Source organism: Microcaecilia unicolor, chromosome 7, assembly GCF_901765095.1.
Source record: "Microcaecilia unicolor chromosome 7, aMicUni1.1, whole genome shotgun sequence".
Lineage (NCBI taxonomy): Eukaryota > Metazoa > Chordata > Amphibia > Gymnophiona > Siphonopidae > Microcaecilia > Microcaecilia unicolor.
In genome coordinates, this window is record NC_044037.1 from 232,727,984 (window position 1) to 232,755,301 (window position 27,318).

The following is a 27,318-nucleotide window of genomic DNA, read 5'->3' on the forward strand; positions in this document are numbered from 1 at the left end:
CCGTGGCCCTTGATAGGGCGAGTGCTCCTGCGGATTCGGCTGCATCCAGGAGAAGTGGTGCTCATCGCCCCGGATTGGCCCAGGAGGCCTTGGTATGCGGACCTCTGACAGATGCTTTTGGAGGCTCCTCTGCCGTTACCTCTGGTTCCGCACCTGTTGTCACAGGGTCCGGTGGCCATGGAGGACGCCTGCCGATTTGATCTTATGGCATGGCGATTGAGAGGGCGCAATTGAGAGATAAAGGTTACTCAATTAAGGTAATTTCCACTCTCCTGCAGGCCCGTAAGCGCTCCACTTCCGTGGCTTATGCCAGGATTTGGCGCCAGTTTGAAGTCTGGTGTGTTTCAAGAACGCTTTCTCCGTTGCCGGCTCCTGTCTCGCCGATTCTGGATTTTTTGCAGGATGGTGTACACAAAGGCTCGGCCTATAATTCCCTGCGGGTGCAAGTGGCTGCATTGGCCTCCCTGCGTGGCAAGGTTGAAGGCGTGTCCTTAGCTGCTCATCCAGATGTGGCACGGTTTCTTAGAGGGGTGCTTCAGCTCCGTCCTCCTGTGCGGGCACCTTGTCCTGCTTGGAACCTGGGGTTAGTATTGAAGGCCCTTCAGGGGGTTCCCTTTGAACCGCTTCGGCGTGCTTCAGAGAAAGATTTGACACTGAAGGCCGTCTTTTTAGTGGCCATTATGTCGGCGAGACGGGTGTCAGAGCTCCGGGCGCTGTCCTGTAGAGACCCTTTTCTGCAATTCTCAGAGTCAGGGGTCACGGTTTGAACCGTGCCTTCTTTCATGCCTAAGGTGGTTTCAGCGTTTCACCTAAACCTGCCTGTTTTTCTTCCCTCCTTTGTTGAGGAGGAGTTTCCAGGTTCATTTGGGCAGTTGCATCTTTTGGATGTGCGCAGGACTCTATTGCAGTATCTGCGAATTACAAATTCTTTCAGGACCTCTGATCATCTTTTTGTGCTGTTTGCAGGTCCTTGCAGAGGGTCTTCAGCGTCTAAAGCCACTATTGCCCGTTGGCTCAAAGAAGCTATCTTTTCATCATATCTGCTGTCTGGCCGGGCTCCGCCTGAAGCCTTTAAGGCACATTCCACAAGAGCGGTTTCCTCTTCCTCGGCGGAAACTGGAGCACTATCTCTTCATGAGACTTGCAGTGCTGTAACATGGGCTTCTAAGCTCTCTTTCGCCCGACATTACAGGCTGGATGTGGCTGCCAGGAGGGATGCGCGTTTTGGAGCGCAGGTGCTAGCGCGTGGTGTGGCTTGTTCCCACCCTATTTAGGGATTGCTTTGTTACATCCTATACGTAATGGCTTCATCTGCTTGATGACAAGGAAGGGAAAATTAGGTTCTTACCATGATAATTTTCTTTCCTTTAGTCATAGCAGATGAAGCCATGAGCCCTCCCTGTATGATTGTCTGTATTGCAGTGATTCTGATTTTAGGTGCTGTTCTTGTTTCCTGAAGTTATATTCCTTCCTTGGGGAGTCGGAAAACAGTCTTCAGGATTCTTGTTACAGTTATAGGAGGATGAGTTCATTCCCTCTAGTTCATGTTTTGGGAGGATGAGTTTATTCCCTCCAGGAGGATGCAAGTATTCCCTCCGTTTATACAAAGTGGAGGACGAGTTTATTCCCTCCAGGAGGATGAGTTCATTCCCTCCTTTTTTGAGTTCATGCCCTTGTTATGGGGCCATCGTTCGCTGTGAGGAAAGTTCATGTTATTCCCATTGCGGTTTGCTATACTGCTTTGGAAGCTTCAAATACTGAAGAGGCAGTGGAGCTAGCTGGCCATGAGGCACTGAGAAAAGTTGAGTGCTCTCTATCTCCCCCTGCTGGTTGATGGACACAAACCATACGTAATGGCTTCATCTGCTATGACTATAAGAAAGAAAATTATCATGGTAAGAACCTAATTTTCCCTTCCTCCTTTAAACCCCAATCTTTAAGTTCCCAAAGCACAAAGCAAAATTGTGTTCACTTACCAGAGAAGTGTCCTCTCGGAACTTCTCGGGAAACTCAGAACTCTACCAGACATACCTATTAAAATCAACATGAACAGTGACATTTCATGATCCATTGTATCAAATGCAGCAGTTAAGTCAAACTACAACATTACTGACCCTTTACCCCTTGCCGTAAGATATTTAGTATCTGATATAAAATCTAACAATAATTATTTGGTAGTATGGAAAGCCCAAAACCCAAATTGAAGTGGGCTAAGACAGCCAAATTATCCAAATAGGATGTTAACTGAATGGCTGCAATAGTCTGTAACATTTTGGAAAGTAAAAAAATACTGGCCACCGGTCAAAAATTGACTAGAAGACACTTACTTTGGAAGTACTGACCAATCCCTAACAAAGAATTTAAGAAAAAAGTAAGCCATTCATTATTAAAGAAGGAGGAGATTTCAATGTATAAGGAGGACAGACATCCAGCACACAAGAAGTAATCTTAGGCAACAAAGAGGACACATCATCTTTAGTAATAGTGTAAAAGGAATCCCACAATCAGCAGGAAAAGCTTGAATATCATGAGATGCTGAAACAGATAAACTAACCACCTGCAAAATAGGAGGAACTGATTCCCTAATCTTCTTATCTGAAAAATATGTGGCCAACGATAAAGCTGAAGGATATTGATCCACATCAGCATAATTACAAGTTTTAGGTATAAGATCCCTAAATATTGTAAACGGCAGCTTTGAGGAACAAAAATGCTTATCTGTTAAGGTTGAAAAGTAAGTCATTTTGGCTTTATAAATTGCTGTTTTATAAACTTTTATTGCCGATCTCCATTTCAGTCTTAATGTGTTGTCATGAGAACAATGCCATTCATGTTCAAATCTATAACATATTTTAATTTAGCAAGATCTTGAAGAAAACTATTTAGCCCTATGAGAAGAGGAAACTATTTTCTTTACCAAAGGAGCTAAAGCCTCCCTGGTTTCAGATAAAACCTTTTAACCAATTATTCCTTAGCGTCCCTCCGGACCGGCCCAGGATTGGACTGATGGGTTGTGCATGCCTTCCAGCAGGAGGAGACTGAGAAAAAACTCTGACTCTAGAGAGCCAATAAGAGCCCTGGCCATGTGACCATAGCCTCAGTATTTTCTCAGTCTGCCAGCAGGTAGGAAGTGAGCCCTTTAGTCTCTTTTGATTGGCATATTTCTATCTTATTATTTCTTACCGTTTCTTTATTCTGTGTCAAGGAAATTCTGATAGAGGCTTGTTCTGGTGTTAATCGGTCAATTGTCAGCCTCTGGGGTGCTACACTCGGGTGCCCCGAGTCCTCCCCCCCTTCCTCCCCATCTCCCTTTGGTTGAGCACAGGAAATTCATAGACAAGGGAAGGGCTACCCTTTCAAAGTAAAGGTGTTTTGCCTTTGGGAGAGGCAGCCAGTATTAAGAATTAAAAAAAAAAAAAAAAAAGGAGTGGAGTTCTATCTGTTTCCCCACTGACCTTAATGAGCAGGCTGCTCTGTGGCAGTCCGGTGTGTGCGAGTGTTTTTTTCTTTTTTGCTCCGATCAGCTGTTGAAAAAAAAAAAAAAGGGTTCTACAGGGCTCCACTTTTATTTTCTGCTGCTGTCAGCGTTTTGGCTCTTGGGGGCACTTTGTTTAGGTTTAGGATCGGCTTTATAGTTTAATATAAAAAAGGCGCGAACCGCTTCGGCGCCAGCATGCGTGTGCACGTTTTGCTCCGCTATGGCGGAAAAGCTTAAGCGCTGTGCTGTCTGTCAGCGTCGGGGGGTTAACACCTCCAGCGCTTGTAAATTTTGCACGGCGCTGGATGTTCCCTCTGGTCCTCTCCCGCCACCCGTTCTGAGTCTGGGTTTGCCGTGGGTGCCGGTTTCGCCATCGCGATCTCTTGCTCCGGCTTTGGAGGTCTCAGGCGCGGGTCAGGAGGCGGCTGCAGCAGGGTTGCCAGATGGCAAAAAAATTTCCAGCCCAATTAGTGGCCAAAAGGAGCCCAAAAGGAGCCCAACGTTAATATTCATGCGGAATCGTGAATATTCATTAAAAATTATGAATATTCATAGGAAATTATGAATATTAATGAGGAAATTATGAATATTAATGAGAAATTCGATATATTGCAAATTACATTTCTATTTGAGTAGATTTTAAAATTAATTTAAGCAAGCACTTAGCTTAAGTATCAAGATCCTGACAGGAAATGCTGAGGCAACAGGAACAGGATGGCGACTGAAGCAGCAACAGAGCACCTGAAAAAAAACAGAATCAGAGCACCTGAAAACAGAAGCAGCAATGGTGACTGAGGTAGGCCCAGGCCAGGAACAGAACACTGAGGCAGGCCCAGGAAACCAGGTACACACTGAGGCCTGCCCCAGTGTTCCTGTTCCTGGAACTGCCCCAGTGTTACTGCTCCTGCCCAGGAATAGGAACAGAAACAGGAACACCAAGGCAGGCCCAGGGACAGGGACAGGAACATCACCATCGTCCATCACCAAGGCAGGAACAGGCACAGGAACACAAACTGAAAGAGAAAAAGAAAAAGAAAAAGATTAGGATGGAACAGTTAGAAGTACACTGAATGAAACAGATGAAAATGAAACTGGCACAGACAGGAATGCTGAACTCTCCAGTCCTAGCTCCCGAGGCAGGCACAGGAACACTGAACACCAACGCAGACAGAGGCAGCCAGGTACAGGAAATTGGACTGAAAAGGAAACAGGGGGGAATAAAGGATTACTGTCTCACCCAATGCTCAGGTTACTGTGTGACACCCACCCCCTCCTAGAAGAGGACTCACCGGGCTCTTAGGGCCTTGGGACCGTATACTGCAGGAACACTGGAAACTCCGCTGCAGGCACACTTGGGGCTCTCCCACTCTGGACTCTGGAGCAGGAAAGCTGTAGAGGCTGCAAAAGAGGGAAAGAATCAAGGATGAGTGAGTGACCGCCTTTGCTTACACAGAGACCTCCATCGCCCCACTTAGGAGATTGAAGAAGAAAAGTAAGAACTCACCAGGCGATGAATCAGCCAGGTGTCACAGGAACACTACTACTACTTAACATTTCTAAAGGCGAAAGAACCCCTTCTGACTCGATGGACGCAGCCAGGCATAGGAACCCCCCCTGACTCGTTTCACACGGACAGGCAAAGGAACCCTCTCTGACTCGTTCGACGTAGCCAGGCACAGAAACCCCCTGGCTCTCTTTGACGCAGCCAGGCACAGGAACTCGGACTGAAAAGGAAACAAGAGGGAATAAAGCATGACTCTCTCACCCAATGCTCAGGTTACTGTGTGACACCCACCCCCTCCAAGAAGAGGACTCACCGGACTCTTAGGGCCTTGGGACCGTATACTGCAGGAACACTGGAAACTCCGCTGCAGGCACACTTGGGGCTCTCCCACTCTGGACTCTGGAGCAGGAAAGCTGTAGAGGCTGCAAAAGAGGGAAAGAATCAAGGATGAGTGAGTGACCGCCTTTGCTTACACAGAGACCTCCATCGCCCCACTTAGGAGATTGAAGAAGAAAAGTAAGAACTCACCAGGCGATGAATCAGCCAGGTGTCACAGGAACACTACTACTACTTAACATTTCTAAAGGCGAAAGAACCCCTTCTGACTCGATGGACGCAGCCAGGCATAGGAACCCCCCCTGACTCGTTTCACACGGACAGGCAAAGGAACCCTCTCTGACTCGTTCGACGTAGCCAGGCACAGAAACCCCCTGGCTCTCTTTGACGCAGCCAGGCACAGGAACTCGGACTGAAAAGGAAACAAGAGGGAATAAAGCATGACTCTCTCACCCAATGCTCAGGTTACTGTGTGACACCCACCCCCTCCAAGAAGAGGACTCACCGGACTCTTAGGGCCTTGGGACCGTATACTGCAGGAACACTGGAAACTCCGCTGCAGGCACACTTGGGGCTCTCCCACTCTGGACTCTGGAGCAGGAAAGCTGTAGAGGCTGCAAAAGAGGGAAAGAATCAAGGATGAGTGAGTGACCGCCTTTGCTTACACAGAGACCTCCATCGCCCCACTTAGGAGATTGAAGAAGAAAAGTAAGAACTCACCAGGCGATGAATCAGCCAGGTGTCACAGGAACACTACTACTACTTAACATTTCTAAAGGCGAAAGAACCCCTTCTGACTCGATGGACGCAGCCAGGCATAGGAACCCCCCCTGACTCGTTTCACACGGACAGGCAAAGGAACCCTCTCTGACTCGTTCGACGTAGCCAGGCACAGAAACCCCCTGGCTCTCTTTGACGCAGCCAGGCACAGGAACTCGGACTGAAAAGGAAACAAGAGGGAATAAAGCATGACTCTCTCACCCAATGCTCAGGTTACTATCTGACACCCACCCCCTCCAAGAAGAGGACTCACCGGGCTCTTACGGCCTGGAAACTCCACTGCAGGAAGGTGCACAATCGTCATCGTCGGGTATCAACATCACGTCATCCTCCTCCTCCTCCTCCTCCTCCTGGGTCTGGCTTGTACTCTCATAAATATCAGACTTGAATAAACTCAGCATCTGATCTGTAGGAACAAACTCATGGCAGCATATGCCTTTACGCCCCATGTAGCTACGAATACGCAACAAGGCTTCCAGAGTGCCTTGTCGCATCCTGTTTCTTAGTTTTGTCTTGATCAGATTCATCTGAGAAAAGGTTCTTTCCACAGCTGCATTGCTGAAAGGCAAAGCCAACATAGATAGGGCAAAATTCCCTAGCAGGAGGAAGTCATGATCTCCTGTAGCATCTGTGTGATTTGCTACAGTCACCCAAAACTGCTCGATCTCATTGTCCCTGTAGGTTGGCCATAACACTGTGCTGATCCGCAGCCACTGTTGCTCCAGATCTCCAACACTACCGTTATACAGAGGTAGAAATGACAACTTCGACAGCTGTGGTTTCAGGGCTCCAAGGACAACAGATGGAGAAAGATCTGACAGAGACTGTAGCAGCTGGACATTTGATGGTAGCCTCTTACGCATTTCCCTCAGCAGTTCAAATAGGTAATCTCTACAGCGTTCTTTAATGTGTTCTGCAGATGCGGGTTCAAGTCCAGAGTCATGCAGCGCCAACTGGAATTCGATACCAAAGTCCATCGCTGCCAGCGGTAGATGCTTAGACCTGTCTTCCAAATCATACGTGATAGTTGCGCCCCACGATGTTAATGTGATCGGTCGCACAAGTTGCAGCAGCATGGTGTGATACAATGTCATCAGGTCGTCAAGCAAACGGACAGGGCTGGCTTTATCAGACTGAAACAGCTTGTTCACTCGGTTGAGTTCCTGCAGTATGGGCCTCAAAAATATCAAGTACAGCTTGTTTTGTGGTGTGTTGTACATCTGGTACAGCTGGTCAGCGGTGTAGCTGCGTGTCTCATCCTTCGCTACCTGGAAGTGAAGCTTCAGTTCATCATATTGGTCAAGCACACGCTGAACACAAGCAGCTATGGACAGCCAGCGAGTGTCTGACAACCTCAGGATCTTTAGTGGTTCTTCACCAACATTAATGCATTGATATATCTGTTTGTATTTCTGCTGGCGAACAGTACTATGGCAGAACCAGTTATAGGTCTCAGCAACCATGAATTCAATGTTCCTTGGCAGCACCATCAGCGCATGTGATGAACTCAGCTGAATTGAATGGCAAATACACTTGATATGTACAATGTTGGGGCACACTTCACGGAACCTTGTTATTACTGAATTATTTCTGCCACACATGGTGCTACAGCCATCAGTTGCTAAGCCAATGCATTTGTCTATTTGAAGATGATTTGCTGTAAGAAAATTGGTTATGGCACTGAATATTCCTTCTGCAGTACCAGTCTCAAGGGCTAATATTCCTAGAAATGCGGTGCTAATAGACTTCAAGGAAGTACTGTAGTAGCGCACCATCACACACAGCTGCTTCTCTAGGCCAATATCTGTGCTTTCATCGATGATCAAGGAATAAGACGCGTCATTTGTGCCCAGGTCCGAAATTAATTCTTGATGGAGTGCAGGGCCAAGTACATTCTTGATCAGTGCAGAACATTTTGTGCGGTGTATAGCTATGTCTTTGCCCGAAATGGCTTTGACAACCTGGCCTAGGTGATCGATCGTTGCAATACTGGAATGGCACGCAACGTGTGCCGCCAACTTCAGCTCCGCTATCTTGGTCGATTTGTCAATAGTGGTAGGCTGGCAGCCCATATCAAATAAAGTCCTAACACTTGAAAACGGCGCTGCATTCTTCTTATGTTTGGCTGTATTGGCATGGTTAACTAAGTCAGCATGATGTGGACGTATCTCAGCTTTGCAAAAACGACAATATGCTTTTTTGTCATCTCCTGGCACACTCCTTATCCAGTCTTTTAAGAGTGCCTCTTTCTCCCAGCTCTTGCAGTACTTCTTTGTATATGTTGCCCACTTTCCCATGATGATATTATGAATCGGAACAGTCGGGAAGTAGCAAACGATCAGGACTGTCTTTTTGTCTATATGGTGTACAGCGCTGCGTATGACTTATAGCGCTATAGAAATGATAAGTAGTAGTAAAAAACAAGCTGTAGTAAAGAAATACAGATTTGTTAACCATGTGAACCACAAATATATGCAATAAAGTGCCATACATAACCCCTTCCCCTCCCCTTTTACATTAGCAATCTTATGCAGATGCATGCCTATCAAACATAAAAAAGGCGAGTGACTGACTCACTCGCAAATGCACAGTAGAGACTTCCCTCTCTGTCCCGCTCCCGCGTCAATACATGATAAGGGGGGGAGGGGCGGGACAGAGAGGGAAACTACGCCGCCGAGGTTGCTACCGCTCCCCCCCCCCACTCGGAGTCGCCACCGCCACTCCTCCACCCGGCCCAGGCCCTCTCTTCCCTTCTGAACTTACACATCCATTCGCCAAACGCAGCAACGCACATCAGCTGAGCTGCCCCTTCCTTCTCTGCCTGTGTCCCGCCCTCGCTGACGTAACGTCACAGGAGGGTGGGCCCACAGGCAGAGAAGGAAGGGTCCATGGCAGCTGAGCTGATGTGCGTTGCTGCGTTCGGCAAATGGATGTGTAAGTTCAGAAGCGAAGAGAGGGCCCGGGCCGGGTGGAGGGGTGGTGGCGGCGGCGACTCCGAGGGGGGGGGGGGGGGCGGGGGCCACCTCGCGGGGGGGGGGGGGGGGGGGAAGGAAAACCCCCAAAACCAGCCCATTTTTACGGGCTCAACGGCTAGTATAGCAATAAGACAGTATATGACAATCTCTCTTAATGTAATGCATCTTCATTGTGGATATTCTGAAAGCCCAACTGGTTGGGTGTGCCCAGCTCAGTGTACCCCTGTAATCCTCCTGAGTATATTTATTTTAGAAAAAGGGAACACACTTTACAAATAACACGTCAGCAAAAAGCTCTCTTAATAGCTAGTCCTTATGAGGACAGGCCCTAGAGCACCTAAATAACCTGCTTTTATGAAACTTCATGTGCAGTACATCTTGCCTTTTCTTTTCCAATGTAGCATTTCATCCTCTCCCTCCGCTTCTTCCATCCATGCCCATTACCATTACCCTCCCCCTCCCTTCTATACATGTGCATTTCCCCCTCTTGGTCTCCCCCTGCCCAATATCTTGCACCTCTGCTGTCTCTCTTTGCTCCTGATGCAGGTTGAAATACTGTAATTGTCCCTAATCGTAATCTTAAGCAGCATCATTATAATTAGCATCAAACAACATATATATCCAGCAGCATAATCACCACAATATGAATATAATCAACATCTGCATCATAATCAAACCTGCAGCATTATCATACAGTGGGGGAAATAAGTATTTGATCCCTTGCTGATTTTGTAAGTTTGCCCACTGACAAAGACATGAGCAGCCCATAATTGAAGGGTAGGTTATTGGTAACAGTGAGAGATAGCACATCACAAATTAAATCCGGAAAATCACATTGTGGAAAGTATATGAATTTATTTGCATTCTGCAGAGGGAAATAAGTATTTGATCCCCCACCAACCAGTAAGAGATCTGGCCCCTACAGACCAGGTAGATGCTCCAAATCAACTCGTTACCTGCATGACAGACAGCTGTCGGCAATGGTCACCTGTATGAAAGACACCTGTCCACAGACTCAGTGAATCAGTCAGACTCTAACCTCTACAAAATGGCCAAGAGCAAGGAGCTGTCTAAGGATGTCAGGGACAAGATCATACACCTGCACAAGGCTGGAATGGGCTACAAAACCATCAGTAAGACGCTGGGCGAGAAGGAGACAACTGTTGGTGCCATAGTAAGAAAATGGAAGAAGTACAAAATGACTGTCAATCGACAAAGATCTGGGGCTCCACGCAAAATCTCACCTCGTGGGGTATCCTTGATCATGAGGAAGGTTAGAAATCAGCCTACAACTACAAGGGGGGAACTTGTCAATGATCTCAAGGCAGCTGGGACCACTGTCACCACGAAAACCATTGGTAACACATTACGACATAACGGATTGCAATCCTGCAGTGCCCGCAAGGTCCCCCTGCTCTGGAAGGCACATGTGACGGCCCGTCTGAAGTTTGCCAGTGAACACCTGGATGATGCCGAGAGTGATTGGGAGAAGGTGCTGTGGTCAGATGAGACAAAAATTGAGCTCTTTGGCATGAATTCAACTCGCCGTGTTTGGAGGAAGAGAAATGCTGCCTATGACCCAAAGAACACCGTCCCCACTGTCAAGCATGGAGGTGAAAATGTTATGTTTTGGGGGTGTTTCTCTGCTAAGGGCACAGGACTACTTCACCGCATCAATGGGAGAATGGATGGGGCCATGTACCGTACAATTCTGAGTGACAACCTCCTTCCCTCCGCCAGGGCCTTAAAAATGGGTCGTGGCTGGGTCTTCCAGCACGACAATGACCCAAAACATACAGCCAAGGCAACAAAGGAGTGGCTCAGGAAGAAGCACATTAGGGTCATGGAGTGGCCTAGCCAGTCACCAGACCTTAATCCCATTGAAAACTTATGGAGGGAGCTGAAGCTGCGAGTTGCCAAGCGACAGCCCAGAACTCTTAATGATTTAGAGATGATCTGCAAAGAGGAGTGGACCAAAATTCCTCCTGACATGTGTGCAAACCTCATCATCAACTACAGAAGACGTCTGACCGCTGTGCTTGCCAACAAGGGTTTTGCCACCAAGTATTAGGTCTTGTTTGCCAGAGGGATTAAATACTTATTTCCCTCTGCAGAATGCAAATAAATTCATATACTTTCCACAATGTGATTTTCCGGATTTAATTTGTGATGTGCTATCTCTCACTGTTACCAATAACCTACCCTTCAATTATGGGCTGCTCATGTCTTTGTCAGTGGGCAAACTTACAAAATCAGCAAGGGATCAAATACTTATTTCCCCCACTGTATATATAATCAAACCAGCAGCAAGAACAAAAACAAGTTCAAAGCAAATGCCCCCTGTGTATTACTTGGTAGCAATAAAGTAATATTCACATTGCGAGAGGCCTGAACCAACAGCTGTTTTCCACTAAACATATGAAGGAATTTGGAAGCCCTTCCCTCATTCAATTTGAACCTGTAGAATACAGATAAAAAAAAGGGAAGTGCATTTTTACAATATACAAGCAGCCAGTGGCGTACCAAGGGGGGCGGGGGGGGGGGGGGCAGTCCGCCCTGGATGCACACTGCTGGGGGGTGCCACGCGCCAGTCAGCTTCATTGGTTTCCATGTTCCCTTTGCCCCGGAACAGGTTACTTTCTGTTCTGGGGCAGAGGGAGCATGGAAACCAACGAAGCTGACCGGCACCCCCCGCCCCCCAGCAGCGTGCGTCTGGGGGAGGGGGGGTTCTTTCGCCGGGGTGGGGGGGGGGGGGGAGACAGGGCGCATCTGCGATCCGCCCCGGGTGTCAGCCACCCTAGGAACGCCACTGCAAGCAGCACTGCAAATTGCAATCCACAAAACAAAATGAGCAAGATCCCACACATACATGCCATCTTTTATTTTGATCTAGGCACAGGAAAAAAGGTTTTAAATGCACCCAGGTTTCAACTTCATTCATGTTTAATATGTGATATAACTGTTATACGCCAATACATGAGCACATGATTCTCATAACATGCCTGTTTTAGTGTCCCTTTTATCAGGAGGAAAACAAGAAAATTCACATGCTAGGCTAGGATGTCCCCCCTATTAAACCAGCCAAATCATCACGGACGTACATAAATCTGCACTACCCAAGTTGCAAAGGACTCAAATACAAAACAACCAACGCATCCAGTTTTTCATACATGGGCACACAACTGTGGAACACATTACCAAAAGCCTTGAAAACTATGAATAGCCACCTAAACTTCCAGAAAACACTGAAAACCAACCTGTTTAAAAAGGCATACCTAGCCAACCCAACATAAATGCCCAAACTATGCAACACAAGAAACTAAGTACAGTATGGACATAACACAACTCTCCCGTGACATGATCCCTTACCGTACCACAACATCACTCTTTGTTTACACCAGAGTCTGCAAACGCTACCCCGGAACTATGTAAGCCACATTGAGCCTACAAATAGGTGGGAAAATGTGGGATACAAATGTAATTAAAATAAATAAGTGAAAATAAATATAAATATTTTGTTTCATGAAAAATGCAGATTTATGTCCCTAGTCATGCATCTAATCTAAAGGTTATATAATCATTTCAAGACAGCCAGTGAATGGTTTTACTTATTAGTAGAACATAACCACAGAGGCATCATAGGGCTGCAATTTCAGCTAAGAAACAGGTTATAACTTATTTTGAGTTAGTCTTCAGTGGGCCAAACTTGCTTTCATTGTGCCATCACCATCCAGCTGGATAGGCAGTGTCTTAAAAGATGGAGGATAAAGGTATATTTGTTGTACATTTTTTTTGTCCCACATTATCTCAAGCAAACTCAGGTTCAATGAGTCTTACATTTGAAAATACAGTAAGACAGAATAACAGAATTCAGTTATTATATCATGGCAGCAAGTACATGGATATGTCAAAACATTTAACAAAAGATGAGATTATTACCACATATGCCCAGATGGTCATTTAAAAGTCTGCCCTTTAATGTGTAGAACAAATTAGTAGTACTGTAACCGATGATACCAATACTCCTCTGTGTACATCCATATGCAGCACAAGCCAGCAATGCATGTTTGAAAATATAAGCTGTGGAAGAAATAAAAATGGGTGCGGGGTCCAGGAGGTCCAGCCGCCACCTTGGCGACTCGGAGAGTATGGGAGGGGGTCAGGGGGAGAGGGTGGGAGGGTCTAGCAGCAAGTTGGGAGGACTAGGGAGAAGAGGGGGTGGGTCCAGAGAGTATGGGAGGGGGTCAGGGGGAGAGGGTGGGAGAGTCCAGCAGTGAGTCGGGACTAGGGAGAGGAGGGGGTGGGTCCAGAGAGTATGGGAGGGGGTCAGGGGGAGAGGGTGGGAGGGTCCAGCAGTGAGTCGGGACTAGGGAGAGGAGGGGGTGGATCCAGAGAGTATGGGAGGGGGTCAGGGGGAGAGGGTGGGAGGGTCTAGCAGCAAGTTGGGAGGACTACGGAGAGGAGGGGGTGGGTCCAGAGAGTATGGGAGGGGGTCAGGGGGAGAGGGTGGGAGGGTCCAGCAGCGAGTCGGGACTAGGGAGAGGAGGGGGTGGATCCAGAGAGTATGGGAGGGGGTCAGGGGGAGAGGGTGGGAGGGTCCAGCAGTGAGTCGGGACTAGGGAGAGGAGGGGGTGGATCCAGAGAGGATGGGAGGGGGTCAGGGGGAGAGGGTGGGAGGGTCTAGCAGCAAGTTGGGAGGACTAGGGAGAGGAGGGGGTGGGTCCAGAGAGTATGGGAGGGGGTCAGGGGGAGAGGGTGGGAGAGTCCAGCAGTGAGTCGGGACTAGGGAGAGGAGGGGGTGGGTCCAGAGAGTATGGGAGGGGGTCAGGGGGAGAGGGTGGGAGGGGCCAGCAGCGAGTCGGGACTAGGGAGAGGAGGGGGTGGATCCAGAGAGTATGGGAGGGGGTCAGGGGGGGAGGGGGGGAGGGTCCAGCAGTGAGTCGGGACTAGGGAGAGGAGGGGGTGGATCCAGAGAGTATGGGAGGGGGTCAGGGGGAGAGGGTGGGAGGGTCTAGCAGCAAGTTGGGAGGACTAGGGAGAGGAGGGGGTGGGTCCAGAGAGTATGGGAGGGGGTCAGGGGGAGAGGGTGGGAGAGTCCAGCAGTGAGTCGGGACTAGGGAGAGGAGGGGGTGGGTCCAGAGAGTATGGGAGGGGGTCAGGGGGGAGAGGGTGGGAGGGTCCAGCAGCGAGTCGGGACTAGGGAGAGGAGGGGGTGGATCCAGAGAGTATGGGAGGGGGTCAGGGGGAGAGGGTGGGAGGGTCCAGCAGTGAGTCGGGACTAGGGAGAGGAGGGGGTGGATCCAGAGAGTATGGGAGGGGGCCAGGGGGAGAGGGTGGGAGGGTCTAGCAGCAAGTTGGGAGGACTAGGGAGAGGAGGGGGTGGGTCCAGAGAGTATGGGAGGGGGTCAGGGGGAGAGGGTGGGAGAGTCCAGCAGTGAGTCGGGACTAGGGAGAGGAGGGGGTGGGTCCAGAGAGTATGGGAGGGGGTCAGGGGGAGAGGGTGGGAGGGTCCAGCAGCGAGTCGGGACTAGGGAGAGGAGGGGGTGGATCGAGAGAGTATGGGAGGGGGTCAGGGGGAGAGGGTGGGAGGGTCCAGCAGTGAGTCGGGACTAGGGAGAGGAGGGGGTGGATCCAGAGAGTATGGGAGGGGGTCAGGGGGAGAGGGTGGGAGGGTCTAGCAGCAAGTTGGGAGGACTAGGGGGAGGAGGGGGTGGGTCCAGAGAGTATGGGAGGGGGTCAGGGGGAGAGGGTGGGAGAGTCCAGCAGTGAGTCGGGACTAGGGAGAGGAGGGGGTGGGTCCAGAGAGTATGGGAGGGGGTCAGGGGGAGAGGGTGGGAGGGTCCAGCAGCGAGTCGGGACTAGGGAGAGGAGGGGGTGGATCCAGAGAGTATGGGAGGGGGTCAGGGGGAGAGGGTGGGGAGGGTCCAGCAGTGAGTCGGGACTAGGGAGAGGAGGGGGTGGATCCAGAGAGTATGGGAGGGGTTCAGGGGGAGAGGGTGGGAGGGTCTAGCAGCAAGTTGGGAGGACTAGGGAGAGGAGGGGGTGGGTCCAGAGAGTATGGGAGGGGGTCAGGGGGAGAGGGTGGGAGAGTCCAGCAGTGAGTCGGGACTAGGGAGAGGAGGGGGTGGATCCAGAGAGTATGGGAGGGGGTCAGGGGGAGAGGGTGGGAGGGTCCAGCAGTGAGTCGGGACTCGGGAGAGGAGGGGGTGGATCCAGAGAGTATGGGAGGGGGTCAGGGGGAGAGGGTGGGAGGGTCTAGCAGCAAGTTGGGAGGACTAGGGAGAGGAGGGGGTGGGTCCAGAGAGTATGGGAGGGGGTCAGGGGGAGAGGGTGGGAGAGTCCAGCAGTGAGTCGGGACTAGGGAGAGGAGGGGGTGGGTCCAGAGAGTATGGGAGGGGGTCAGGGGGAGAGGGTGGGAGAGTCCAGCAGTGAGTCGGGACTAGGGAGAGGAGGGGGTGGGTCCAGAGAGTATGGGAGGGGGTCAGGGGGAGAGGGTGGGAGGGTCCAGCAGCGAGTCGGGACTAGGGAGAGGAGGGGGTGGATCCAGAGAGTATGGGAGGGGGTCAGGGGGAGAGGGTGGGAGGGTCCAGCAGCGAGTCGGGACTAGGGAGAGGAGGGGGTGGATCCAGAGAGTATGGGAGGGGGTCAGGAGAGAGGGGGGGGCTGGGGCGTCCAGCAGAGAGTCAGGACTAGGGAAAGGGGGGGAGTGGGTGCAGGGTCCAGGAGGATTTGCATGCAGTGGGGACTGGAGTAGCAGGAAGGTTTGCTTTGCTTGCTTGTTAAATAGTAGTAGTCTTGTTGCTTTGTTTTGAGTGTACTGCTGTAGCAGCATTACACACTCAGAACAAAGCAACAGTGTAGATGAACTGGTGGTGGCTTCAAATTGCTGACGTCACGTACATAACTCCGCCCTCCCTGTCGGATCCGGAAAATAAATGAGAATGAATATTGTGAATGTCCTGCTGCTGCTGCTGCTGGTCTGAGTCGGTCGGAGAGTAGACGACGGTCTCGGGACAAGAAGTGAAGATGAAGGTATGAAGAGAGAGAGTAGAAGACGGACGGACAGTACGGGAGAGCCCTCTAGGAGGTCGGAGACTCACTACGGGAGGGGAAAGAGGGTGGGGGCCCACAACCACATGGCATGGCATCTGGGAGTACTCAGGGGGTGGGGTCTGCCTGGGGGGACTCGGAGGTGGTCTGGGGGATCTGAGTTCCAGCGCAACTCTGAGTAATGGGGTGAGAGATGGCTGGGGGGGAGTTCAGGTCCTCTTCACGATTCCGGGTGGGTGAGGGCGGGGGGTCCGGATCGGGACGGCTCCGGGATCCAGGCTGGTGTGAATGATGGAGGGGAGGGCGCCAGGGCGGGGGGGGGGGGGGAAGGGTGGAATTTGGGGGATCGATCATCGGAAAGAATCCAGTCCTTCCGGAGGATGGGTGAGGGGTCCGGACCGGAGGGAGGGCTCCAAACTGGTGTGAGGGAGAGCGGGCAGGGCGGGGGGAATTTGGGGGATCAGATCCTCATTCCTCACTCGGAGGACAGCAGGGCAGCGGCGCCGAGGCGACTCGAGTCGGGGGGGGGGGGGGGGTGTCCAGCCGCCGCCGCGAGTGGCGACTCGGGAGTCCAGGGGGCGGCTGCGGCGGGGGTTTAAATTTCAATAACTTGAAAAAAAAGTTCTCTTACGCGATATTGTAGTACAGGTTGCAGTGTTTTTTTTTCTTTCTCGTCTCTCAAACAAATCAACGGGAGGGGAAAGAGGGTGGGGGCCCACAACCACATGGCATGGCATCTGGGAGTACTCAGGGGGTGGGGTCTGCCTGGGGGGACTCGGAGGTGGTCTGGGGGATCTGAGTTCCAGCGCAACTCTGAGTAATGGGGTGAGAGATGGCTGGGGGGGAGTTCAGGTCCTCTTCACGATTCCGGGTGGGTGAGGGCGGGGGGTCCGGATCGGGACGGCTCCGGGATCCAGGCTGGTGTGAATGATGGAGGGGAGGGCGCCAGGGCGGGGGGGGGGAAGGGTGGAATTTGGGGGATCGATCATCGGAAAGAATCCAGTCCTTCCGGAGGATGGGTGAGGGGTCCGGACCGGAGGGAGGGCTCCAAACTGGTGTGAGGGAGAGCGGGCAGGGCGGGGGGAATTTGGGGGAATCAGATCCTCATTCCTCACTCGGAGGACAGCAGGGCAGCGGCGCCGAGGCGACTCGAGTCGGGGGGTGGGAGGGGGTGTCCAGCCGCCGCCGCGAGTGGCGACTCGGGAGTCCAGGGGGCGGCTGCGGCGGGGGTTTAAATTTCAATAACTTGAAAAAAAAGTTCTCTTACGCGATATTGTAGTACAGGTTGCAGTGTTTTTTTTCTTTCTCGTCTCTCAAACAAATCACGGACGGGACGGGCGGCGAGCGGACAAGTCACTGACAAGTCTGCTCTCACAGTCCAGTCGGCGGTGGGGGGGGGGGTGGCGCCTCAGCTCGGCATTTAAAACAGCTGCTCAACCCGCCTCCGCGGGGCTTCTATTAGTCTATTTGTCTGGTTACCGTGGTACCGCATGTGAAACTGGCCAATCAGCGGCCGCACGAAAACCGCCCAATCGCGCACCGCGGCCCGCGAAAACCGCCCAATAAACCGCACCCCGCATCATTCGAAAATTTCCCGCATCCTCCGCTTTAAAACCGCCCAATTGGGCGGGAAAACCGCCCACCTGGCAACACTGGGCTGCAGCGAGGTTGGCGCGAACAGCGGCCATTTTGGATTCCACACCTGCTTCGTCGTTGGGTGTCGTGTTTGCCTCTCAAATGCTGCGATTTTAGGAGAATCCATGTCGGTGGAGCTGGTACACGCTGCAGACACTCAGGCAGGGGGTTTTCCACCTGAGTTTGTCCTGCAGATGTACCAGGCCTTTCTCATGCAGAGGGACGGCTCAGGAGCGAGAATGTCAGGGGTTCCTGTTAGCTCTGCTGTTCCTCCCTCTAAGAGGCCTAGGCCGTGTGAGTTACAATTTGATGTTTTGTCAGAGCACAATCAAGAAATGCCCTTTTTGGAGGAAGAGGAAGAACTGGCGGAGCATGCTTGCGAGGATTCTTCCTCTATAGATCCTGACACTGTTCCTTTGGGCCAGGGGGAAGACCCCTCGGTGGCTAGGGTATTTCATAAAGAGGATTTACAGGATCTTATTTCTATGGTTTCTACTACTTTAAATTTTGAAGATCAGCCTCCAGCATCAGAAGTTCGTAAAGTGGATTTACTGGTTAAAGGTTCTAGGGCTTCCAGTAGAACTTTTCCCATGCATGAGGACATCTGGGAGGTTATTAAAGCTCAATGGGAGGTCCCGGATGCTGCTTTTCGTCCCACAAGGTCTATGAGTCGACTCTATCCAGTGCCGGAGGCTGATAAAGCTCTTCTTAAGCTTCCGATAGTTGATGCAGTGGTCTCGGCGGTCACTAAACGTAATACTGTTCCCGTAGATGGAGGAACGGCTCTTCGGGATGCCCAGGACAGGCGCTTGGACTCTCTTCTGAAACAGAATTTTGATGTTTCTTCTTTGGCAGTGCAGGCGGCCATTTGTGGTTCTTTAGTGGCTAGAGCCTGTTTTCGTTGGGCAGAGAGAGTCTTGGATAGATCTTCTGATGATCTGGCGGCTATAGATGTAGAAGTGGCTAAGATTGAGACGGGCTCTGCCTTTCTAGCTGATGATTTGTGTGATCTTTTGCGGGCTTCTTCTAAGTCCTTGGCTTTGGGGGTTGCAGCTCGCCGCTCGCTTTGGTTGAAAGGTTGGTCGGCGGATGCGGCTTCCAAGTCTTAAGTTAAGTAAATTTCCGTTTAGGGGTTCTTTTCTATTTGGTGAAGACTTGGATAAGTTGGTTCATTCCCTGGGGGACTCTAAAGTGCCTCGTCTCCCTGAAGATAGGCCTTTTCTGTCCAATAGAGGTTCCTTGTTTGGTCGTGGTAGGCTTCGTCCTTTCTGCAGATTTCAATCTGATAGAGCTCCTCAAACTCAGAAGTCGCGATTTTTTAACAGTCCTTTCGAGGTTACCGCAGAGCAGGTAGATTCTCAGGCGGTGGTTTCCGCGCCCCTTCACGTGCTTCCCAATGAAGATGCGAGGGCTCCTCCTCTGATTCCTGTAGGAGCTCGGTTTTCTTAGTTCTATCAGAGGTGGGCCCACATTACCTCAGATCAGTGGGTCTTGGAAGCTGTAAGAGACGGTTATGCCTTAGAATTTGCAAGGCCTATTTCAGACGCCTTTCTGAAGTCTCCCTGCCGCTCTCCTCTCAAAGCGGGGGCGGTTCGGGAGACTCTACAGAGGCTTTTAGATCTTCAGGCTATTTGTCCAGTTCCTCCTTCCGAGTACAGGCAGGGCCGGTATTCCATTTACTTTGTGGTTCCCAAAAAGGAGGATTCTTTTAGCCCTATTTTGGACCTCAAAGCTGTCAATCGCGCTCTCAGGGTCACAAGTTTTCGGATGGAGACCCTTCGGTCAGTCATAGTGGTAGTTCGCAAAGGAGAATATTTGACAGCTTTAGATCTGACAAAGGCATATTTGCATATTCCGATTCGTCCGGCGCACCACAAGTTCTTGCGTTTTGCCATTCTAGGGCGCCATTACCAGTTTCGCACTCTGCCCTTTGGCCTGGCGACGGCACCACGCACATTTATCAAAGTTATGGTAGTGGTGGTAGCGGCTCTCAGGAAAGAAGGGATTCTGGTGCATCCATATCTAGACGACTGGTTGATCAGAGTGAACTCTTATCAAGAGAGTTGTCATGTCACGGACAGGGTGATGATGTTCTTGCAGTCCCTAGGTTGGGTCGTGAATGTAACCAAGAGTCGGTTAGTCCCACCACAGTCTCTGGAGTATTTGGGGGTCACCTTCGACACGGCGCGCGGACGAGTCTTTCTCCCGCAGGGCAGGATTCTAAAACTCCAGTCTCAGATTCTGGGTTTACTTCAGCAGACCAGACCGTCCGCTCAAGATTATCTTCAGGTTCTCGGTTCCATGGCGGCAACTATAGAAGTAGTGCCCTGGGCAAGGGAGCATATGAGGTCTCTCCAGTGGTCTCTTCTGTCTCGGTGGTCCTCCCAGAGGGACTCTCTGCTGACGAGGTTGCCTCTTCGCATTCGAGAACTCGCCTCTCTAGTTTGGTGGCTACAGATGAAGAATTTGACGGTAGGAATGCCCTTGGAGTCTCCTCAGTGGATAGCCTTAACGACAGATGCCAGTCGAGGCTGGGGAGCTCATTGTCTGGACAGGTGGACCCAGGGGATTTGGTCTCCTCTGGAGGCGGCTCAATCCATCCACTTCTTGGAAACCAGGGCGATTCGGTTAGCCCTTCAGCACTTCTGTCAGCTGTTAGAACTCAGTAGGCAAAGCGGTGAGAGTTCTATCGGACAACGCCTCGGCGGTGGCCTACATCAACCGCCAAGGGGGAACGAAGTGCCGTCTATTGTGTCGCGAGGCGGAGAGTATCATGGTGTGGGTGGAGATGCATCTCACGGCCATATCAGCCTCGCATGTGGCAGGAGTGGAAAACATTCAAGCGAACTTTCTCAGCCGTCACACCCTCGATCCAGGAGAATGGGCTCTCAGCGATCGGGCCTTTCAATTGGTAGTAGAGCACTGGGGCATTCCGGTTCTAGATCTTTTTGCCTCCAGTCGCAATGCAAAAGTTCCTCGCATCTTCAGTCGCCGAAGAGATGCAGGAACGAAAGTGATAGACGTGCTCTTACAACAGTGGCCCTCGGATCTTCTTTATGTGTTTCCTCTGTGGCCTCTATTAGGTCGTCTTCTACAGAGGATCGAGGAGCACGGGCGGCCAGTAATTCTGGTAGCCCCGGATTGGCCTCGACGTCCTTGGAACGTGGATCTTCAGCGTCTGAGGGTGGCGTCTCCTGTTCGTCTTCCGCTGCACATCAACTTGCTGCATCAAGGCCCGGTTCCGCATCCAGACCCGGCTCTATTTTGTCTTACGGCTTGGCTTTTGAATGAGCCCGTTTAGCTAAGAGGGGTTTTCAGCTTCAGTCATTTCCACGATGCTTCGGTCGCGCCGTCGCTCCACCTCTTTAAGCTACATTCGCACCTGGAGAATTTTTGAGGCTTGGTGTGCAGAGGCTGAGATAGCACCTTTTCGGGCGTCCAAGGCTCAGATGCTAGATTTTCTGCAGCGAGGTTTTGATAAAGGTCTGTCTCTTTCCTCGCTTAAGGTTCAGGCAGCAGCTCTTTCCTGTTTCAGAGGTCGGATTTGAGGGAAGACTTTGGCTAGTATTCCCGATGTCGCCCAATTTTTGAAGGGAGTCAGTATCCTGCGTCCTCCGGTCAGGTCGTTTTTTCCATCTTGGGACCTTAATCTGGTACTTTCGGCCCTTATGGGGCCTTCGTTTGAGCCGTTGTTAGCTTGTTCTTTAAAGGATTTGACGCTTAAGACAGTATTCTTGGTGGCTATTGCGTCAGCAAGGAGGGTCTCGGAGTTGCAAGCTTTTTCCTGCAGGTCTCCATTTCTAGAATTTTCCAAAGAGCGAGTAGTGCTTCGTCCAGTGCCTTCTTTTTTTACCTAAGGTGCTGTCTCGTTTTCATATGTCCCAGTCAGTTTTTCTTCCGGTTCTGGGATCGGCCTCAGGAACGCAAGAGCAAAAGAAGTTGCGTACTCTAGATGTTAAGAGAGTTCTTAAAAGATATCTAGCAGTCACTGAAGAGTTCCGGCGCTCGGACCGTCTTTTTATTGTTTGCTGGTCACCGCAAGGGCTCGTCAGCTTCTAAGCCCACGTTATCTAGATGGATTAAGGAGATGATAGCGTCAGCTTATATCTTAACGGCCAGGCCAGTTCCGGAGGCGCTTAAAGTTCATTCTACTTGAGGTCAGGCAGCCTCTTGGGCGGAGTGTTTCTTGGTGTCTCCAGCGGAGATTTGTAAAGCGGCGACTTAGTCTTCTCTCCATTCTTTCTCTAAGGCTGGACGTTCAGCGCTATCAGGAGGCGGTGTTTGCATCAAGGGTTCTCTCAGTGGGTTTGCTGGGGTCCCTCCCTTAGGACTTCTGCTTTGTTACGTCCCATCAGTCCAATCCTGGGCCGGTCCGGAGGGATGCTAAGGAAGGAGAATTAGACCTTACCTGCTAATTTGCTTTCCTTTAGTCCTTCCGGACTGGCCCAGGCCCCTCCCGTATTCTGTCTTATGAGCTATGTCTCACCTTACTGTGTACAGATATTCAACTGTCGTCTACAGAGCTGTTCTGCCAGTTAGACAGTTAAAGAAATTCATAATGTTTTGCAAGTTAAACAGTTAGCGAAATATATCATCTTATGCAAGTTGAACAGTTAAAGAAATGTGCAAAGAAATACAGTATCCCGTGCAAGTTGAACAGTTAAAGAGCTGCATAAATCTGTACATAATTGGCCATACCATTGCTCTGAGAAGAGTTGCTGGTGAGCCTTGTTTATACGGCTAAGCCGTAGTTGAGCACTTTTTATGTTGTGCTTTCTGGCTGCTTGAATTCCTTGGGCACAGAATATAGGTATTTCTTTTCCTGTCTGCTTTGTTATTCAAATACTGAGGCTACGGTCACATGGCCAGGGCTCTTATTGGCTCTCTAGAGTCAGAGATTTTCTCAGTCTCACCCCCCCCCCCCCCCCCCCCCCCCCCCCCCCCATGCTTCAAATTATCAGCATCTGTTTTCTGGTGACTTTACAGTATAACCTTGGTATTGGGAAAACGTTCAGAATCAGATACAAAAGAATTTAACAGTACTATCCTGAGTAAAATCTGCAAAATCAAAACAATGGCCTTTACAATGAGTAGATTGAAAGGAGCTTAACAGTAAAGCAACTGATGATAAAATACTTAAAACATACCACATCAGAATCAGTTACATCCTCTAAATGAAGATTAATAAAACTAACTAATGAAAGCAATGCCTCCCTATTTTTTTTATCCACTCTAGACTGACTACCTTATACCCTGGAGGACAATGTTCAGATAAAATACAAGAGCCATTATTAATTATCCAAGTTTGTTATAAATGTGGACACAACCTATCACCTATCATGTCTCGAACAATGTGTTTTGTTACATATTGACCTAGCGTTAAATTAACAGCAGTGAACAAAGATGATGGTAGGAATGCAGTCTGCATGAGGCTTAATGGAAATCAAATGTCTATATGAAAATAAGACCTATTTGATCTATATAATCAACCATGTGGACACCTACAATAATATTAAGAGGATTAGAATTGGCAAGAGAATAAAACAGTTGAGAATTTAACATTGAAGTATTGGGGTCAGCTTTCAAAAAAGGGATATCCTAAACATAAGGTAATCCCTAGCTCCATAAGTATACTAAAAATCAATACATCTTTGAAAAGCAAAATTTCCAATAAAAATTAAAATATACAAAAAATTGCCACTGCCCACAAAGGGGGCTCACTTAAGGGTAGCATGCATCCGAATGGGCACGCTTTTATATCCCCACAAGGGGCGATTGGATGCTAGTGATGTCACAGATGGGCAGGACCTCATGTCTTACCACCAGAGAGCAAGATGGCTTTCTTTAGATAAAAATGTGTTACATTGCAGCTCAATTGGTGCTCTCGATGGTAATTATGATGCATTTATGTTTTAATATAGTTTGTTTACTTTCATATTTTCTAATAAACATTTTATTGCAATATTTCACTTTTTTTAGAACTTTTGTTTAGGTCAAAAGTGGTATAGAATTACTTAGTGAAAACTTCTTCTTTTAAAATTACATGAAAGAAATTATTGTACATTGGTTTCTTTTTATGTCAAATCAAAAATGCTTAAATTGTGTACTGTGGTCCAACTGAACCATATAGTATTCTTAAACTATTACTCACTTCTAATCTAGCAGTCTATGACATTTACAAGCTGTAGGCCTAATGTGAAACACTAAACAGAAACCAGAATTTGAAACTTTTTAGTCACACTTTGATGCATTCATCATTCTTAATACTGGTAGTAGAATGATTTGAGCAAGTGTGGCTACCATATAAAGATCAGCATTGGTGAACTTTACAATCTGATTTTTGGGGGCACAGATAGCAACATTTTTGGTTGCTGGAAATCCTTCAGCTGCTTGCTGACATACATCAAGAAATCCGAGATCCACGTTAGGAGTCACAGACCAAGAAAGGGATCTAGGTGTCGTCATCGATGATACATCGAAACCTTCTGCTCATTGTGCTGCTGTGGCTAAGAAAGCAAATAGAATGTTAGGTATTATTAGAGAAGGAATGGAAAACAAAAATGAGGATGTTATAATGCCTTTGTATCGCTCCATGGTGCGACCGCACCTCAAATATCGTGTTCAATTCTGGTTGCCACATCTAAAAAAAGTTATAGTGGAATTAGAAAAGGTACAGAGAAGGGCAACGGAAATGATAAAGGGGATGGGACGACTTCCCTTCGAGGAAAGGCTAAAGCGACTAGGGCTCTTCAGCTTGGAGAAAAGGCGGCTGAGGGGAGATATGATAGAGGTCTATAAAATAATGGGTGGAGTTGAACGGACAGCTGAAGACAGGATATGCGCCTACATGCAGGCAACGGCTGATGATGAATCAGATGATGAATTGAGTAGCAAGGCACATGCTGACGAAATTCAACAACCTCCTGTCACTTTTGCAAGAGTGCTGGAGAGTCTCAACACCCTGCAGGCCTATCTGGAAGCCACTGGATGTCAGTGCTATGACAGTTTTTACCGTCTGGCAGACATAGTCTATGGAACTGACAGACACCAAAGAGTGTACAGAGGACTATGACTCATTACTTCAAGTAAGCCTAACGTCAGTTAATGGAGACTGTATAACATCAGTTAACGGAGATTGTATACTGTACGTATAATAAACAGTGCTGTACATATGTTTATCAGATGTCAAGCTTCTTTGGGTCACAACGGTTAAGTGCACGCTCCGGTTAACTGCATGTATTTCTTTGGTCCCAGACCCTTGTGCACTTAAGCGGATTACACTGTACTTCAGGTACCAGAATGAAGGAAGTTTTAATTAGGTTTAAGTAGGATGTGGATCCACAACTGAAGTGCTCATCAGAAGTAGGTTTGATCTGTCAGATTGAAGTTCCTCTCCGCATTATGGGGGATTTTTACTAAAGCTTAGCTCGAGTTATCTGCAGCAGGGCCCTGCTGCAGATAACTTGAGCTAAGCTTTTGTAAAAAATCCCCTATATGTCTTAACACATATAGTTGGTGACCTGGATGATACACACGATCAGTCCTTGTTTAGCTTGCCAAAATATGAGTTGGTCTTTTATGTTTATAGTACTTTATTATTATGTTATAGTACTTTATTTTTAGGGGCTGGACCTCCAGGCCACTGTTAGGCAACACCTTTAACTTCCCTATCTTGTTTTGGGCAAAGAGTTAGTTCTGCAATCTTTAACTGCGGACTTTTCTGCCAGCTTTGCGATTCTGGCATAACCCCTGATCTACTTATATGGTGCTTATGTTAACCAAAAAGAAATTATATATAAACATGCTTCTGATTCTGTAATACTGGTTTGTTAATCCTGTGCTACTGTCAGATATTGAATTGTTTTTTCATAGCTTCTACCCCCTTTTTAAATTTTGTTAATTGCTTAGATAAGTACATAAGTATATAAGTACATAACTAATGCCATACTGGGAAAAGACCAAGGGTCCATCGAGCCCAGCATCCTGTCCACGACAGCGGCCAATCCAGGCCAAGGGCACCTGGCAAGCTTCCCAAACGTACAAACATTGTATACATGTTATTCCTGGAATTGTGGATTTTTCCCAAGTCCATTTAGTAGCGGTTTATGGACTTGTCCTTTAGGAAACCGTCCAACCCCTTTTTAAACTCTGCTAAGCTAACCGCCTTCACCACTTTCTCCGGCAACGAATTCCAGAGTTTAATTATACGTTGGGTGAAGAAACATTTTCTCCGATTTGTTTTAAATTTACTACACTGTAGTTTCATTGCATGCCCCCTAGTCCTAGTATTTTTGGAAAGCGTGAACAGATGCTTCACATCCACCTGTTCCACTCCACTCATTATTTTATATACCTCTATCATGTCTCCCCTCAGCCGTCTCTTCTCCAAGATGAATAGCCCCTAGCCTCCTTAATCTTTCTTCATAGGGAAGTCGTCCCATCCCCTTTATCATTTTAGTCGCCCTTCGCTGCACCTTTTCCAATTCTACTATATCTTTCTTGAGATGCGGCGACCAGAATTGAACACAATACTCAAGGTGCGGTCGCACCATAGAGCGATACAACGGCATTATAACATCCTCACACCTGTTTTCCATACCTTTCCTAATAATAACCAACATTCTATTCGCTTTCCTAGCCGCAGCAGCACACTGAGCAGAAGGTTTCAGTGTATTATCGACGACGACACCCAGATCCCTTTCTTGGTCCGTAACTCCTAACGTGGAACCTTGCATGACGTAGCTATAATTCGGGTTCTTTTTTCCCACATGCATCTCCTTGCACTTGCTCACATTAAATGTCATCTGCCATTTAGCCGCCCAGTCTCCCAGTCTCGTAAGGTCCTCTTGTAATTTTTCACAATCCTGTCGCGGTTTAACAACTTTGAATAACTTTGTGTCATCAGCAAATTTAATTACCTCACTAGTTATTCCCATCTCTAAATCATTTATAAATATATTAAAAAGCAGCGGTCCTAGCACAGACCCCGAGGAACCCCACTAACTACCCTTCTCCATTGTGAATACTGACCATTTAACTTCACTCTCTGTTTCCTATCCTTCAACCAGTTTTTAATCCACAATAGGACATTTCCTCCTATCCCATGACCCTCCAATTTTCTCTGTAGCCTTTCATGAGGTACCTTGTCAAACGCCTTTTGAAAATCCAGATACACAATATCAACCGGTTCCCCTTTGTCCACATGTTTGTTTACTCCTTCAAAGAATTGAAGTAAATTGGTGAGGCAAGATTTCCTCACACAAAAGCCGTGCTGACTTGGTCTCAGTAATCCATGTCCTCGGATGTGCTCTGTAATTTTGTTTTTAATAATAGCCTCTACCATTTTCCCTGGCACTGATGTCAGACTCACTGGTCTATAATTTCCTGGATCTCCCCTGGAGCCTTTTTTAAAAATCGGCGTTACATTGGCCACCCTCCAATCTTCCGGTACCACGCTCGATTTTAAGGATAAGTTGCATATCACTAGCAGTAGCTAGTGTGTGTTTGATTTTGTGGTATATGAAAAATAAGTTGAAATTGTGGGGCTGGGATGGAATTTT

At 48.8% G+C, this 27,318-nt stretch overlaps 1 protein-coding gene and 1 long non-coding RNA gene across 2 annotated transcripts in view; one reads left to right on the forward strand and one right to left on the reverse strand.

The window, feature by feature from the left end:
- Positions 1 to 22,485, reverse strand: part of LOC115474172 — a 48,570-nt gene extending 26,085 nt beyond the window's left edge. Inside the window, exons 1-2 of the long non-coding RNA XR_003942821.1 lie at positions 22,443 to 22,485; positions 18,944 to 18,953 (exon numbers count right to left, since the gene is read on the reverse strand). This is a non-coding gene — a long non-coding RNA (uncharacterized LOC115474172). The remainder of the gene's footprint in view (positions 1 to 18,943; positions 18,954 to 22,442) is intronic.
- The window catches only part of STK39 (serine/threonine kinase 39), a 479,134-nt gene that overhangs the window by 74,237 nt on the left and 377,579 nt on the right, over positions 1 to 27,318 (forward strand). The window lies entirely within an intron of this gene.